The sequence below is a fragment of the Salvelinus namaycush genome, unplaced genomic scaffold (genome assembly GCF_016432855.1).
Source record: "Salvelinus namaycush isolate Seneca unplaced genomic scaffold, SaNama_1.0 Scaffold117, whole genome shotgun sequence".
Classification (NCBI taxonomy): domain Eukaryota; kingdom Metazoa; phylum Chordata; class Actinopteri; order Salmoniformes; family Salmonidae; genus Salvelinus; species Salvelinus namaycush.
This window is the reverse complement of record NW_024057864.1, coordinates 81825-100543: the sequence shown is the minus strand read 5'-3', so window position 1 is coordinate 100543 and position 18719 is coordinate 81825. Positions and strand designations below refer to the sequence as shown.

Sequence of the window (18719 nt, the reverse complement as noted above, 5' to 3'; positions counted from 1 at the left end):
TATTCAGACTCCTTAACTTTTTCCACATTTTCTTACGTTACAGCCTTATTCTAAAATTGATTAAATATTTTTTTCCCCTCATCAATCTACACACAATACCCCATAATGACAAAGCGAAAACAGGTTTTTAGAAATGTTTGATGACAGATTTGCACACTCTTGGCATTCTCTCAACCAGCTTCATGAGGTAGTCACCTGGAATGCATTTCAATTAACAGGTGTGTCTGTGTGAAATACTTTCTTACATATATTGGCTATTACAAAACAATGTCACAAGTTCGCATAGCAAAATATTTAGGAGCATATGTGACCAAAATGCTCACTGCTAGATGAGCTGCTATACGTTTTGCAAATATGGGTTAATGGATAAATATTGATTGATCAATAAACTGTTACAGAAGCAGATTGTAGTCTAATCCACTCATTGAATCTGAATCTCCCTCTCTTACCCAGAATGGCCTTATAAAGATATGCTGGCATTTTAAACATGTGTACTTACCTGGAATTAACTTTTAAAAACATGAATGGCTTTTAAAACATATACTTACCTGGAATGGCCTTTTAAAACATATACTTACCTGGAATGGCCTTTTAAAACATATACTTACCTGGAATGGCCTTTTAAAAACCTCAACCAATACTTACCTGTTCTGGAAAGGACCTGACCTGTGCGTAACCTTCTCTGCTCCTGTTGAACAAAGAAAAACATCTCATTACAACAACAACCACTCATCCAACTACTTATTCACAACCACAAAGCACTACCCCAGACCCCCTCGCCACCCTACCCCTAAACTAGGTGCAAATACTGTACTCAACCCTACCGCTAAACCCTTGCACTAAACTGGGTTCATATCCTGTAACCAACCCTACCCCTAAACTTATTTCAAATACTGTACCCAACCCTACCGCTAAACCCTTGCACTAAACTGGGTTCATATCCTGTAACCAACCCTACCCCTAAACTTATTTCAAATCCTGTACCCAAACCTACCCCTAAACCCTTGCACTAAACTGGGTTCATATCCTGTAACCAACCCTACCCCTAAACTTATTTCAAATCCTGTACCCAAACCTACCCCTAAACCCTTACACTAAAATGGGTTCATATCCTGTAACCGAAAAGAGCTTCTTATGGCCTATGATCCTATGACTGAAAAGAGCTTCTGGACATCAGAACTTGTGATTACTCACCTCAAATTGGAATAAGAGTTCTTCTTCAATGAGTCGGATGGGAGGGATATACTACTACAGACACCCGGCCAGGCCCAGATCCCTGTGATTTGCTGGAAAAGGAAACCGAGGTTTCGCGGAAAGAGATCAGGGTGCCTTGTGAGGATCAGGCGATTAGTGGCTAATCTGCCCTTGCCTTCCAGCCTGCTAGCTAACGTTCAATCACTGGAAAAGAAATGGGACAAACTGAAAGCACGTATATCCTACCAACATGACATAAAAATCTACAAATTCTGATGTTTCACCGAGACGTGGCTGAACGACGACATTAAGAACATACAACTGATGGGTTATACACTCTATCGGCAGGACAGAACAGCAGCCTCTGGTAAGACACGGGGCGGGGGCCTATATATTTGTAAACAATAGCTGGTGCTCGATATCTAAGGAAGTCTCAAGGTTCTGCTCACCTGAGGTAGAGTATCTTATGATAAGCTGTAGACCACACTATCTACCTAGAGAGTTTTCATCTGTATTTTTTGTAGCTGTCTACATACCACCACAGACCGAGGCTGGCACTAAAACCGCACTCAATGAGCTGTACTCCGCCATAAGCAAACAAGAAAACGCTCATCCAGAGGCGGCGCTCCGAGGGGCCAGGGACTTTAATGCAGGGAAACTTAAATCAGTTTTACCTAATTTCTATCAGCACGTTAAATGTGCAACCAGAGGGAAAATATTCTAGACCACCTATATTCCACACACAGAGACGCGTACAAAGCTCTCCCTCGCCCTCCATTTGGCAAATGTGACCATAACTCTATCCTCCTGATTCCTGCTTACAAGCAAAAGTTAAAGCAGGAAGCACCAGTGACTCGGTCAATAAGAAAGTGGTCAGATGAAGCAGATGCTAAACTACAGGACTGTTTTGCTGGCACAGACTGGAATATATTCCGGGATTCTTCCAATGGCATTGAGCAGTACACTACATCAGTCACTGGCTTTATCAATGAGTGCATCGAGGACGTCGTCCCCACAGTGACTGTACGTACATACCCCAAACAGAAGCCATGGATTACAGGCAACATTCACACTGAGCTAAAGGGAGCAGGACTCTAACTCGGAAGCTTATAAGAAATCCCACTATGCCCTCTGACGAACCATCAAACAGGCAAAGCGTCAATACAGAACTAAGATCGAATCGTACTACACCGTCTCTGATGCTCGTCGGATGTGGCAGGGCTTGCAAACTATTACAGACTACAAAGGGAAGCCGAGAGCTGCCCAGCGACACGAGCCTACCAGACGAGCTAAATAATTTCTATGCTCGCTTCTAGGCAAGTAACACTGAAACATGCATGAGAGCATCAGCTGTTCCGGACGATTGTCTGATCACGCTCTGCTCAGCCGATGTACGACCTTTAAACAGGTCAACATTCACAAGGCCGTTGGGCCAGACAGATTACCAGGATGTGTACTACGAGCATGCGCTGACCAACTGGCAAGTGTCTTCACTGACATTTTCAACCTCTCCCTGTAATACCAACATGTTTCAAGCAGACCACCATAGTCCCTGTGCTCAAGAACACTAAGGTAACCTGCCTAAATGACTACCGACCCATAGCACTCACGTCTGTAGCCATGAAATGCTTTGAAAGGCTGGTCATGGCTCACATCAACACCATTATCGCAGAAACCCTAGACCCACTCCAATTTGCATACCGCACCAACAGATCCACAGATGATGCAATCTCTATTGCACTTCACACTGCCCTTTCCCACCTGGACAAAAGGAACACCTACGTGAGATTGCTATTCATTGACTACAGCTCAGCGTTCAACACCATTGTGCCCTCAAAGCTCATTACTAAGGGACCCTGGGACTAAACACCTCCCTCTGCAACTGGATCCTGGACTTCCTGACGGGCCGCCCCCAGGTGGTAAAGGTAGGTAACAACACATCCACCATGCTGATCCTCAACATGGGGGCCCCTCAGGGGTGCGTGCTCAGTCCCCTCCTGTACTCCCTGTTCACTCATGACTGCACGGCCAGGCACAACTCCAACACCATCATTAAGTTTGCTGATGACACAAAAGTGGTAGGCCTGATCACCGAAAACAATGAGACATCCTATAGGGAGGAGGTCAGAGACCTGACCGTGTGGTGCCAGGACAACAACTTCTCACTCAACGTGATCAAGACAAAGGAGATGATTGTCGACTACAGGAAAAGGAGGACCGAGCACGCCCCCATTCTCATCGACGGGGCTGTAGTGGAGCAGGTTGAGAGCTTCAAGTTCCTTGGCGTCCACATCACCAACAAACTAACATGGTCCAAGCACACCAAGACAGTCGTGAAGTGGGCACGACAAAACCTATTCCCCCTCAGGAGACTGAATAGATTTGGCATGGGTCCTCAGATCCTCAAAAGGTTTTACAGCTGCACCATCAATGGCATCCTGACGGGTTGCACCACTGCCTGGTATGGCAACTGCTCGGCCTCCGACCGCAAGGCACTATAGAGGGTAGTGCGTACGGCCCAGTACATCACTGGGGCCAAGCTTCCTGCCATCCAGGACCTCTATACCAGGCGGTGTCAGAGGAAGGCTCTAAAAATTGTCGAAGACCCCAGCCACCCTAGTCATAGACTGTTCTCTCTGCTATCGCACGGCAAGCGGTACCGGAGCGCCAAGTCTAGGTCCAAGAGGCTTCTAAACAGCTTCTACCCCCAAGCCATAAGCCTCCTGAACAGCTAATCAAATAGCTACCCAGACTATTTGCATTTCTCCCCCCCCCCCTCTTCTTTGCTGCTGTTACTCTCTGTTATTATCTATGCATAGTCACTTTAATAACTCTACCTACATGTACATATTACCTCAATTACCTGCCCCCACACATTGACTCTGTACCAGTACCCCCAGTAAATAGCCCCACATTTGTTATTTACTGCTGCTTTTTAATTATTTGTTATTCTTATCTCTTAAAAGGTATTTCTTAAAGATATTTCTTATCTCTTTAAAAGGTATTTTCTTAAAACTGCATTGTCGTTTAAGGGCTTGTAAGTAAGCACTTCACTTCACAGAAATACCTGTTGTATTTGGCACATGTGACAAAAAACATTTGATTTGTAACCAACCGTACCCCTAAACCGGGTTCATATCCTGTATCCAGCCCTACCCCTAATAAAATGTGATTTGTATCCAACCCTACCCCTAAACCAGGTTCATATCCTGTATCAAACCCTACCCCTAAACCAGGTTCATATCCTGTACCCAACCCTACCGCTAAACCAGGTTCATATCCTGTATCCAACGCTACCCCCTAAACCAGGTTCATATCCTGTATCCAACCTTATCCCTAAACCAGGTTCATATCCTGTACCCAACCCTAAACCAGGTTCATATCCTGTATCCAACCCTACCCCCTAAACCAGGTTCATATCCTGTACCCAACCCTACCCCTAAACCAGGTTCATATCCTGTATCCAACCCTACCCCCTAAACCAGGTTCATATCCTGTATCCAACCCTACCCCCTAAACCAGGTTCATATCCTGTATCCAATCCTACCCCTAAACCAGGTTCATATCCTGTATCCAATCCTACCCCCTCTTTATTTGTATTTTCTTCTTTGCATCTTTTAAACCAAATAGTTTGTTTTCATGAAGTCAAGCCAAAGACAACAAGAAACCGTGAACTACAATGCCCCTCACCCTTGTCCAACCCCAAACCTGATCTGGAAACAGAGAAGACGGAACAAAGCCCTGAGCTGTACCTACAAGACCTGATCCAGAAAGAGAGAAGACGGAACAAAGTCCTGAGCTGTACCTACAAGACCTGATCCAGAAACAGAGAAGAGGGAACGAAGTCCTGAGCTGTACCTACAAGACCTGATCCAGAAACAGAGAAGAGGGATAGAAGAGATAACGAAGTCCTGAGCTGTCCCTACAAGACCTGATCCAGAAACAGAGAAGAGGGAACGAAGTCCTGAGCTGTACCTACAAGACCTGATCCAGAAACAGAGAAGAGGGATAGAAGAGATAACGAAGTCCTGAGCTGTCCCTACAAGACCTGACCCAGAAACAGAGAAGAGGGAACGAAGTCCTGAGCTGTCCCTACAAGACCTGATCCAGAAACAGAGAAGAGGGATAGAAGAGGGAACGAGGTCCTGAGCTGTCCCTACAAGACCTGATCCAGAAACAGAGAAGAGGGAACGAGGTCCTGAGCTGTCCCTACAAGACCTGATCCAGAAACAGAGAAGAGGGATAGAAGAGATAACGAAGTCCTGAGCTGTCCCTACAAGACCTGATCCAGAAACAAAGAAGAGGGATAGAAGAGGGAACGAGGTCCTGAGCTGTCCCTACAAGACCTGATCCAGAAACAGAGAAGAGGGATAGAAGAGGGAACGAAGTCCTGAGCTGTCCCTACAAGACCTGATCCAGAAACAGAGAAGAGGGAACGAGGTCCTGAGCTGTCCCTACAAGACCTGATCCAGAAACAGAGAAGAGGGACCGAAGTCCTCAGCTGTCCCTACAAGTCCCAAAGTTCTTTGTCTCTCTCAGGAAAATGGAATATTAAAAATACCTTTTGGAGAAATAAAAAAAAAATACACACAAAGACTGAATGGGGGCTTTAATGCCACATTCTCTAAGATAAATATCCATCACATATGTAAACAACAGATCACGCTTAACAACATATCACTCGATTAACAACATATAACACTTGATTAAAACCCCCCACAAAAAACAGTGTCAGAGTAAAAAAAAAAAGACTATTTAATCACAGTGTGTACATAATCTACATAAAAACAGACACACTCCATATTCAATTCATATCTTGGGATTTTAAAACATAAAACATACAAATGTATTTTTGAGTAGGTTTTCTCCAATTTGATTTCATATGGAAATAAGGGCATAAACAAAACCACAAAGCACCAATTTTCAGTAAAAGATGAGACAAGTGTGGGAGCAATGTGTGTGTTACGTCATGAATTGTAAGTATGTGAAATATCGCTCTCCACACTGGGAGCATAGGTAAGGCTTCTCCGCTGAGAGGGTAACCTCGGTCTTTCAGGTGCCTAAACTGGGTAAATATCTTTCTACACTGAGAGCATTCATAACATTTCTCTCTCGTGTGGATTCTTTCATGTGATTTCAGTTGCCTTAACCAGGTAAATGTCATTTCACACTGGGAGCAGTGGAAAGGCTTTTCTCGTGTGTCTTTGCTCATGAATCTTCAGGAAGCCTGATGAGGTACTATTTCCACACAGATCAGTGATGTGGCTTTTCTCCTGTGTGTCCACTCATGTGATTTCAGGTTACTTAAGCGGTTAAAACGCCTTCCACACTGGGAACATTGGTAGGGCTTCTCTCCGGTGTGTGTTCTCTCATGCTCTTTCAGTTGCCTTAATGTGCTGAAATTCTTTTCACATTGGAAACAGTGGTAAGGCTTTTCCCCTGTGTGTACTCTTTCATGTTCCTTCAGGTTACTTAGCCGCTTAAAAGTATTACCACATAGAGGGCATTTATGAGGCTTATCTCCTGTGTGTATTATCTCATGTGATTTCAGGCAACTTAACCGTTTACATCTCTTTCCACACTGGGAGCATTGGTAAGGCTTTTCTCCTGTGTGTATTCTATTATGTATTTTCAGGCTCCCTAGCTGGGTAAAACTCTTTCCACACTGGGAACATTGGTAGGGCTTCTCTCCGGTGTGTGTTCTCTCATGCGCTTTCAGTTGCCTTGACCAGCTAAAACTCTCTTCACAATGGATACAGTGGTAAGGCTTTTCCCCTGTGTGTACTCTCTTATGGTCCTTCAGGTTACTTAACCGCTTAAAAGTATTACCACATTGAGGGCATTTGTGAGGCTTATCTCCTGTGTGTATTATCTCATGTGATTTCAGGCAACTTAACTGTGAAAATCTCTTTACACACTGGGAGCATTGGTAAGGCTTCTCTCCTGTGTGTATTCTATTATGTATTTTCATGCTCTCTAACAGGGCAAAACTCTTTCCACATTGGGAACATTGGTAGGGCCTCTCTCCAGTGTGTATTCTTCCATGCACCTTCAGTGTCCGTAATTGGGTAAAACTTTTTCCACACTGGGAGCAGTGGTGTCGTCTTGCTGGTTCAGACGTCTCTGGTTCCTCTGAGTCTGGTCTCTCTCCTGGCAAAGACAGAGTGTTTATTTTAACAGAGAGATCAGGATTGTATTCACTAGAAACTAAACGGAAGCAAACAGGCCGAGATGGAAAGGGACGACTAGCGGAACTTGTCCAATAAGAAATGCTCGTTTCTGCTTTCCATTGCAAAACATTTTGCTACAGTGTGCACAAATGAATACGGCCCTGAATGAAACCTCCACATGATAAAACTGTATTCCTGTGAGGTTGAATATCAGATCCCTCAATAACCTGAGGCCAAGTTAATCACTAGGACAAATACAAGCAGTACAACAGCTGGAAACCAAGTCTCATCTAGAAAAGTAAGCCCCCTTCCTCCCCCCACACTCGTTGTAGCTTTAAAGGAGGACTGAGCGCAGCGATTCCACATGTGTTTTCTGGTGCTCATTATAAAAAAATTTGATTTGGGTCTTGGGGATGTGGTTGGGGGTGTGGTTTCAATGTGGGAGTGTTATGTTGCAAATCATACCCTGGCAGTTACTGTTGTTTGTTGCTCCAAATTCACCATAGCAACAAGATAGCCACGACCACTTCCTCAAAATAGGCTAGTCAGAATGAATCTAAGATAGATCAAGAAATCTGTCATTCATTTTGATGTTTTTGCTAAGGTCTTCGTCACGTAATTTTACATCCAGCCAAGGTGTTTGGTGCAGTATTTCTCATGTTAAAAAATGTACATGGAAAACTAGTCAGTGCAGTGCATACAGTAAGTATGCGGACTGATTTCTGAGAACACGTTTATAACATCACCAGCAAGCTGTCAAACTACTGTTAATAGAGCACAAGCTGCTACACGCTGTTTATCAGTGCCTTGCTAGCTAGCTAAATTAGCTGTTTATCAGTGCCTTGCTAGCTAGCTAAATTCACTGTTTATCAGTGCCTTGCTAGCTAGCTAAATTCACTGTTTATCAGTGCCTTGCTAGCTAGCTAAATTCACTGTTTATCAGTGCCTTGCTAGCTAGCTAAATTCACTGTTTATCAGTGCCTTTCTAGCTAGCTAAATTCGCTGTTTATCAGTGCCTTTCTAGCTAGCTAAATTCGCTGTTTATCAGTGCCTTGCTAACTAGCTAAATTCGCTGTTTATCAGTGCCTTGCTAGCTAGCTAAATTCGCTGTTTATCAGTGCCTTGCTAGCTAGCTAAATTCGCTGTTTATCAGTGCCTTGCTAGCTAGCTAAATTCGCTGTTTATCAGTGCCTTGCTAGCTAGCTAAATTCGCTGTTTATCAGTGCCTTGCTAGCTAGCTAAATTCGCTGTTTATCAGTGCCTTGCTAGCTAGCTAAATTCGCTGTTTATCAGTGCCTTGCTAGCTAGCTAAATTTGCTGTTTATCAGTGCCTTGCTAGCTAGCTAAATTCCAATGTTGTTTGTAAATGAAGCTAGAAAGTAGGTAGACACATTGAGCAGCCATGCCACAATCAGCTTATCAAGTCACTGGCGTCAGACCCATTTAGTTATTTACAACTTTCTCACTATATCTATTACCAGAGTGAGAGTCTGTCTGGCAGTGTTTCATTGTGAACAATTTTACAAAACAGGCAGCCGGATACAAAATGGTCACGAATAGGTTTAGAATTTTGGAATATTGACAAGTGGCAGTTGTGAGCGATTCTATGTTGCCCCTCTGAGTTTACTGTGTTGTCTGTCATCACCTTAAAACCAAGCGTTTGTACTATTTTCAGTTGCACTCTCTCTGTTTCTCTCTGATACATATTTCCACCCACAACTTACTTATTTTCACCAGGTCATGCTTTTTTAGCCATGGCTAAATCATTGAAACCAAGCCCAAACTCTTAACCAATACTCTTCCTCTTTAGGATGGTCTATTTAAAAAGGACCCTTCCCTTTGCTTTTGAATGGCACTGGAGGTGGAGAAATAGCCATAAGCGCTCACTCCAAAACAGTCGCAGACTCGAGGTAATAAATATAATTGCCGCCAGCCAAATTGAACGTTATACATGTATTTTCTTTTTAAACATAGCAAAATAATGCTTTCATTAATTCATGGACATACCTGTCACTGTTAATGCATTCAACCTGTCAGTCTATATGTACACGTGCATCATTTAGCGGAATGAAATTACAGTGTGTGTATTTTCTTTAGTCACCAAGTATCTCATCACACAGCATACAGAGCCTATGAACGGAATGTCACCTGTCAGACAGCACCAAGTATCTCATCACACAGCATACAGAGCCTATGAACGGAATATCATCTGTCAGACAGCACCAAGTATCTTATCACACACAGCCTACAGAGCCTATGAACGGAATGTCACCTGTCAGACAGCACCAAGTATCTCATCACACAGCCTACAGAGCCTATGAACGGAATGTCACCTGTCAGACAGCACCAAGTATCTTATCACACACAGCATACAGCATACAGAGCCTATGAACGGAATATCACCTGTCAGACAGCACCAAGTACCTCATCACACAGCATACAGAGCCTATGAACGGAATATCACCTGTCAGACAGCACCAAGTACCTCATCACACAGCATACAGAGCCTATGAACGGAATATCACCTGTCAGACAGCACCAAGTATCTCATCACACAGCATACAGAGCCTATGAACGGAATATCACCTGTCAGACAGCACCAAGTATCTCATCATACAGAGCCTATGAACGGAATATCACCTGTCAGACAGCACCAAGTATCTTATCACACAGCATACAGAGCCTATGAACGGAATATCACCTGTCAGACAGCACCAAGTATCTCATCACACAGCATACAGAGCCTATGAACGGAATATCACCTGTCAGACAGCACCAAGTATCTTATCACACACAGCCTACAGAGCCTATGAACGGAATGTCACCTGTCAGACAGCACCAAGTATCTTATCACACACAGCATACAGCATACAGAGCCTATGAACGGAATATCACCTGTCAGACAGCACCAAGTATCTCATCACACAGCATACAGAGCCTATGAACGGAATATCACCTGTCAGACAGCACCAAGTATCTTATCACACACAGCCTACAGAGCCTATGAACGGAATATCACCTGTCAGACAGCACCAAGTATCTCATCACACACAGCCTACAGAGCCTATGAACGGAATATCACCTGTCAGACAGCACCAAGTATCTTATCACACACAGCATACAGAGCCTATGAACGGAATATCACCTGTCAGACAGCACCAAGTATCTTATCACACACAGCCTACAGAGCCTATGAACGGAATATCACCTGTCAGACAGCACCAAGTATCTCATCACACACAGCCTACAGAGCCTATGAACGGAATATCACCTGTCAGACAGCACCAAGTATCTCATCACACACAGCCTACAGAGCCTATGAACGGAATATCACCTGTCAGACAGCACCAGAGCTGCCCCTGAGAGCCTGCTTCAGCTCTTTAAACAGCTTGTTGCTGCTGGAGTGAACCATCTGCTTTAATAAGCCCAGACACTGCCAGCTTGTTGCTGCTGGAGTGAACCATCTGGTTTAATAAGCCCAGACACTGCCAGCTTGTTGCTGCTGGAGTGAACCATCCGCTTTAATAAGCCCAGACACTGCCAGCTTGTTGCTGCTGGAGTGAGCCATCTGGTTTAATAAGCCCAGACACTGCCAGCTTGTTGCTGCTGGAGTGAACCATCCGCTTTAATAAGCCCAGACACTGCCAGCTTGTTGCTGCTGGAGTGAACCATCCGCTTTAATAAGCCCAGACACTGCCAGCTTGTTGCTGCTGGAGTGAACCATCTGATTTAATAAGCCCAGACACTGCCAGCTTGTTGCTGCTGGAGTGAACCATCTGATTTAATAAGCCCAGACACTGCCAGCTTGTTGCTGCTGGAGTGAACCATCCGCTTTAATAAGCCCAGACACTGCCAGCTTGTTGCTGCTGGAGTGAACCATCTGATTTAATAAGCCCAGACACTGCCAGCTTGTTGCTGCTGGAGTGAACCATCTGATTTAATAAGCCCAGACACTGCGCAACAATTCTAAATGCAATCACATGTAAAAAAAATATATATAAAAAAAAAAAAAAAAAAAAAAGATCTACAATTTGTATTTCTCAACTGGTAATTGAAGTGCACCTCCCATTCGCCATTTAACTGCATAACCAACGGTAGGCAGACTTGCAATGTGAGCTGGAGGCAGTATGCATTTTGAAAACATATACCTAATTGTTTGAAACCCAAACTTTTTACTTCATATTATGAAGGCGGTCTTACTTTGCTTCAAAGTAGCTGAGCCAAAATCCGACAATAGATACGTGGGGTCAATTAGGCCTATTTTATTGGTTCTCATTGGTCAGCATTTGTCTCCTGTTCTACTGTCTTTCGTTGTCCAGAAGCCAAAGGCACCATCCTAGTCATATTAGCAACCCGTGCATCTTTAGATTTCCCTCTCTTTCTAAAATCCTGACGGAGATGAAAAAATATATCTGTCACATTTAGAACCGCTAGCATCAGGTGAGCTGTTTAAAATGGTGTTTTCCCACAAATTGCATTTTAGCAAATGTTTGAAAATAACCTTTTATTGGCTGCTTCATTACAGGAGTTGCATGTTCTGTTAATTTGTATTTGCATAATCCTAATCTAAATATGATTTCTGTCATTCTGAGCATCGTGGGTGGACGCTCTAATTGGTTACACCACCCAATGCATATGGGTCCGAAAAATTTCTCAAATGACAAGTAAGTTAAAAATATTCACGGTCACGTTGTCCGGCGCCACATTTTCCTAACTGAAACAATGCCACGTTCACAATTATCCTTAAGGTATATATATATTTTAGAATTCAGGGTTCATTTTAAAAGTTTAAGTCGGAAATTACATGTATTTTGGCCATTACAGAGTAGGAGGGAAAGTCTCAAAAAAGGCTTTTCAGTCAATCATATTTCATGTCTATTTGAAAGAGCTCTCAGAGCTTGTTTCTCCACTCACAGCTGTCCCCCAGTGTTAGTTATAACATGGATAGCCATTTCGAAGGAAAGGCTTGGCTGAACACAAAAACTATACATTTTTTAAGATTGTGATCTCCATTATTAATTCAGAGAGGAAAACAACCGTTATGGACGTTACACCCTTCGTTATGGACGTTACACCCTTCGTTATGGACGTTACACCCTTCGTTATGGACGTTACACCCTTCGTTATGGACGTTACACCCTTCGTTATGGACGTTACACCCTTCGTTATGGACTTTACACCTGTCATGACGTTACACCTGTCATGACGTTGCCCTCTTTGGGTACAGCAAGCACCACCCCCCCTCTCTCTATACTCCCTACACCAGGCTCTGTTAGGCAGGTCATAAATTCCTGGAGGAGATTCTCTCCTCATGGCCAGAGTATAGAGAGAGAGTGAGTTTTCATAGAGAGAACAAATGAATTTCTTCCACCTCACAGAATTCGAGAACTGAACAATATTCCCGTTCTGGAGAATGTATAAAAGGTTGTGAGGTGGCTAGCTACGAACTGGTCCGTTTGGTACAATTTTGTGAAACTCATGAGAGACAATACAGCCACATTACCATAACCCTGTTTATACAAGAGTCTCAGTTGTGAGGCTTGCATCTAATTGTGGTATAAAATTAATGAGTAAAGATGAAACTATTTGTGAAATTATGTGATGCTATGTAATGATGTTGATGTGAGAGAATTGTATTTCTGTTTAAAGTCTCACTAAGTCATTGGCACGCCCCCAGGAGCACAGACATGACCTGGTGTCATGGGACAGCCCTTTTCTATGTTCTGAATAAAAAACCCACCGTGGGAATTTATCTTGAGACCAGCTTACCTCGATAACCACGAGAGGGCTAAGGTTTCAGACCAGTACCTCATCACAGAGGGCTACGGTTTGAGTAGAGACCATGCATTTCTCTAGCTGAATTCTTAACCATACCACATTGTTAAACTCTTAGACTATCGAACCGGCAGAATAAGAACAAATCTTTGATACTAATTACTGGTCTGCAGATAGGAATTCGGTATCATTGAACGCAAAGACCGACAACCGCCGAAACATCTACCCTATAACAACATTGCTGAATGTTACTCTGAACTATCCATTCTAACCACGGCAGAGAGAGAGAGGGCGGACAAACTCTCCAACAGAAACAAACTTTCCAACAAAGATCAGGACGACACACTGAGCGTAAATATATATATTGATTGCAATTATTCCCGAATGGTTGAGCGTTCATGTGCAAAGGATTAGTATTTCAATTGTTATAATTATCAACTTTGTAGTGTCTTCTCAGTCGACACCCATTTCCCTTTTGTCCACCAAGCCGCGATACCGGTTTAGCCCACTAGGGCACATCCACTATCATTTCCTTGTAACTATAATCTACTGTTTGTTTATGCATTTCTGTGATTTATTTAGTTAGTAATTAAATGATTTAAGACAATTGATGTATGGGTGACTCATAGTGAAGACAGGGTTCGTGCAGATAACCAACAATTTACTACGTTCAGAATGAGACTAACGTGAGGTAAAGAATAATTCATTAATAAGAAGACTAATTAATCAGATATTAAAATATCTGAAAGTTATATTAGGAAAATTATAACTTTGTAATCTGAATATTTTCCTTGGTGCCCCGACTTCCTAGTTAATTACAGTTACATGATTAAGTAGTTTAATCATGTAATAATAATTACAGAGAATCTTTTATAAAGATTCATCTTCAGTTTAATGATGCCAAAAACACAACACACCCTCCGTTGTGGACGCTACGCCCTCCGTTGTGGACGCTACGCCCTCCGTTGTGGACGCTACGCCCTCCGTTGTGGACGCTACGCCCTCCGTTGTGGACGCTACGCCCTCCGTTGTGGACGCTACGCCCTCCGTTGTGGACGCTACGCCCTCCGTTATGGACGCTACGCCCTCCGTTGTGGACGCTACGCCCTCCGTTATGGACGCTACGCCCTCCGTTGTGGACGCTACGCCCTCCGTTGTGGACGCTACGCCCTCCGTTATGGACGCTACGCCCTCCGTTGTGGACGCTACGCCCTCCGTTATGGACGCTACGCCCTCCGTTATGGACGCTACGCCCTCCGTTATGGACGCTACTCCCTCCGTTGTGGACGCTACACCCTCCGTTGTGGACGCTACACCCTCCGTTATGGACGTTACGCCCTCCGTTATGGACGCTACGCCCTCCGTTATGGACGCTACGCCCTCCGTTATGGACGCTACGCCCTCCGTTATGGACGCTACGCCCTCCGTTATGGACGCTACGCCCTCCGTTATGGACGCTACGCCCTCCGTTGTGGACATTACGCCCTTCGTTATGGATGTTACAGATGGACAGACATTCAGATCTTAAATATTTCTTGATTAAAATCTATCATAACACATGTGTTTACATTTGGAATGTTCAGTAGTAGTACCTTAGGTTTGCATAATTATAGGTAGGGCTGGGCTATATGGCCTAAAAATCACATTAAAAAAACATTTAATTTATGGGTGTTTTATTATATCCAGTCACTGGCCAGTTTATTAGGTACACCACCTTGTTCACAAAAATGGATCGCTCCTACAGACAGTGAGTCACGTGGCCGTGGCTTGCTATATAAAGCAGGCAGACCGGCATCAATGAATTCAGTTATTGTTCGATTGAACGTTAGGATGGGAAAACGAGTGACCTAAGAGACTTTGAGCGAGGTATGGTCATCAGTGCCAGGCGGGCCGGATCCAGTGTCTCAGAAACAGCCCGGATCCAGTGTCTCAGAAACAGCCGCCCTCCTGGGTTTTTCACGCATGACAGCATCTAGGGTTTACAATAGAATGGTGTGACAAACAAAATCCAGTCAGCGGCAGTCCTTTGTGGGCGAAAAGAGCTCGTTGATGATGTCAAAGGGTGGCAGGTAGCCTCGTGGTTAGAGCGTTGGACTAGTAACCCAGGTGTAAGAGGGCGGCAGGTAGCCAAGTGGTTAGAGCGTTGGACTAGTAACCCAGGTGTTAGTGGGCGGCAGGTAGCCTCGTGGTTAGAGCGTTGGACTAGTAACCCAGGTGTTAGTGGGCGGCAGGTAGCCTAGTGGTTAGAGCCTTGGACTAGTAACAGAAAGGTTGCAAGATCGAATCCCCGAGATGATAAGGTAAAAATCTGTCATTCTGCACCTGAACAAGTCAGTTAACCTACTGTTCTCCGGTAGACCGTCATTGTAAATAAGAGTTTGTTGCTAACTGACTTGCCTCGTTGATGAGGTCAAAGGAGAATGGCAAGAATCGTGCAAGCTAATAGGCGGGCGACAAAGAACGGCATCTCAGAATGCACAACTGGTCGATCCTTGTCATGGATAGACTATTGCAGCAGACAACCACACTGGGTTCCATTCCCATCAGCTAAGAACAAGAAGAAGCGGCTAGCATAGACCCATAGACCTCCAGTCATTTTGCTATAGGTATCTGCTAGCATAGACCCATAGACTTCCAGTCATTTTGCTATAGGTATCTGCTAGCATAGACCCATAGACTTCCAGTCATTGTGCTATAGGTATCTGCTAGCATAGACCCATAGACTTCCAGTCATTGTGCTATAGGTATCTGCTAGCATAGACCCATAGACTTCCAGTCATTGTGCTATAGGTATCTGCTAGCATAGACCCATAGACTTCCAGTCATTGTGCTATAGGTATCGGCTAGCATAGACCCATAGACTTCCAGTCATTTTATTCCTGCTGGTTAGCAACTTCCTTCAAACTACTCGCAGAGACATACAGATTATAGCCACGAGTTCATTTGACTCTGGGAAAGTAGATAAAGGGCCTCATTGCCAAAATCACGAAGTATCCCTTTAAGAATAATTATTTATGTGGTTTCATTTTGAAATTAACTTAATTTGTGCATTTCTCAAGTTGACCTTCCCACATAATCGACCAGACTTTTGCTAATATGTTAATTCTCCTCAAAAAGATTGTCGATTTCATGTAACATAAAGCTTCTATTTGTTTTATTTCTCCAACATGCCAATATTTAGAATTTCGATTTCCTGGGTATACTCTGCCCAAGGGGTATTACAGACAAACATCAAACATTGAATTTATATTTTGTCTGTGATTTTGCGTGCAAATGTAATGTCCATAACGCTGGAATCACCCATAACTTCAGGAGAATGACCCTTTAAAATAACATCAGTTCAACAGAAATACATATTCAGGGGCATCAGTTCAACAACTCCAGAGTTTGTGCCCCTTTTTTTAAGACAGTACTCACTGGTGTTAATCAGATCTCCATTTTGCTCTTCTTCCTCCTCCAATGTGACAGTGATCTCCCCCTCCTCCTTCACTCCAAAAACGTCTTCCTCCTCTTTCACCGTGACAGTCGTCTCTTCTTTCACTGTAAAAACGGCACCCTCTTGTTTATCTTCCCCCTCCTCTTTCACTGTAACAGCCTCATCATTTACTTCTTGTTTAACTGTGACAGCCTCCTCCTCCCTCTCCTCTTTCACGAGAGCGTTCCTCTCCGTCCAGCAGTCCTCCTCTTCAGCAGAGGGGTGGTAGCTTTTTGAAGTCATTGTCGGGGATGTTAGCTAGTTAGCATTAGCGACTAACCTATAGCTACTGCTACCTTAACCAGACAGCTAGCTGACTAACACCAACGTAAATGTGCTATTAAAAGGGGTAACTAGTAGATACGACAGACGTGTGTTTAAAACAGTGGCAATTAATCACCGAAAGCGTATAAAGAGCTCACATCTTCCTGCTACGTCGGCTAGCAAGGCTACCGAGGTCGCTGCTGTGGTTGTTGAAGAAACTTCCCGTCCATTAGATTATACGTCACAATGGCAGCATTGCCTGAAATACGTCATTCGCCATCTGCTGACTAGAATGGGTAACGCAGTTTAGGAAAATACGATGCATTTTATTTTCAGACTAAAAGTTTACTTCCCATTTATTTCATTAAAGAGTAATGTTAAACAAGAATTTGTTCTTAACTGACTTGCATAGTTAAATAAAAAATAAAACAATAATATACATTTTGGAACTCAAACAAACAGATAATATCACAATAAGAAGAGATATCTATACTGCTCCTTCATGGTGTAACAATACATCATGTAGATGTATATAATGAACAGACTAGGTCTATACTGCTCCTACATGGTGTAACAATACATCATGTAGATGTATATAATGAACAGACTAGGTCTATACTGCTCCTACATGGTGTAACAAAACATCATGTAGATGTATATAATGAACAGACTAGGTCTATGCTGCTCCTACATGGTGTAACAATACATCATGTAGATGTATATAATGAACAGACTAGGTCTATAGTGCTCCTGCATGGTGTAACAATACATCATGTAGATGTATATAATGAACAGACTAGGTCTATACTGCTCCTGCATGGTGTAACAATACATCATGTAGATGTATATAATGAACAGACTAGGTCTATACTGCTCCTGCATGGTGTAACAATACATCATGTAGATGTATATAATGAACATACTAGGTCTATACTGCTCCTGCATGGTGTAACAATACATCATGTAGATGTATATAATGAACAGACTAGGTCTATAGTGCTCCTACATGGTGTAACAATACATCATGTAGATGTATATAATGAACAAACTATAGTTTTGGCAAGTCGGTTAGGACATCTACTTTGTGCATGACACAAGTAATTTTTTCAACAATTGTTCATAGACAGATTTTTTCACTTATAATTCACTGTATCACAATTCCAGTGGGTCAGAAGTTTGCATACACTGAGTTGACTGTGCCTTTAAACAGCTTGGAAAATTCCAGAAAATGATGTCATGGCTTTAGAAGCTTCTGATAGGCTAATTGACATAATTTGAGTAAATTGGAGGTCTACCTGTGGATGTATTTCAAGGCCTACCTTCAAACTCAGTGCCTCTTTGCTTGACATCATGGGAAAATTTGAAAAAAAATTGTAGACCTCCACAAGTCTGGTTCATCCTTGGGAGCAATTTCCAAACGCCTGAAGGTACCACGTTCATCTGTACAAACAACAGTATGCAAGTATAAACACCATGGGACCACGCAGCCATCATATCACTCAGGAAGGAGATCAGTTCTGTCTTCTAGAGATTAATGTACTTTGGTGTGAAAAGTGCAAATCAATCCCAGAACAACAGCAAAGGACCTTGTGAAGATGCTGGAGGAAACGGGTACAAAAGTATCTATATCCATAGTAAAACGAGTCTTATATCGACATAACCTGAAAGGCCACTCAGCAAGAAAGAAGCCACTGCTCCAAAAGAAGTGAGATCTGTAGAAAGACAGAGTGGCTGAGGACGGGAGGAGATCAGAGGAATGCTATTGGGGAGGCAGATGGACATCTATGGAGAAGGAGGGGTTGAGGTGTGGTCAGATCCCCTGAAGGGACTAATAAAGATTT

The 18719-nt window shown here is 43.3% G+C and overlaps 1 long non-coding RNA gene across 1 annotated transcript; it reads right to left on the bottom strand.

Moving 5' to 3' along the window:
- Positions 1-5788: 5788 nt before the first annotated feature.
- On the bottom strand, positions 5789-16590 carry LOC120035969. The gene is made up of 2 exons (XR_005474378.1): positions 16557-16590; positions 5789-7344 (listed from the first exon to the last, which is right to left on the bottom strand). It is a non-coding gene; the product is annotated as an uncharacterized LOC120035969 (long non-coding RNA).
- Between the last annotated feature and the right edge of the window lie 2129 nt (positions 16591-18719).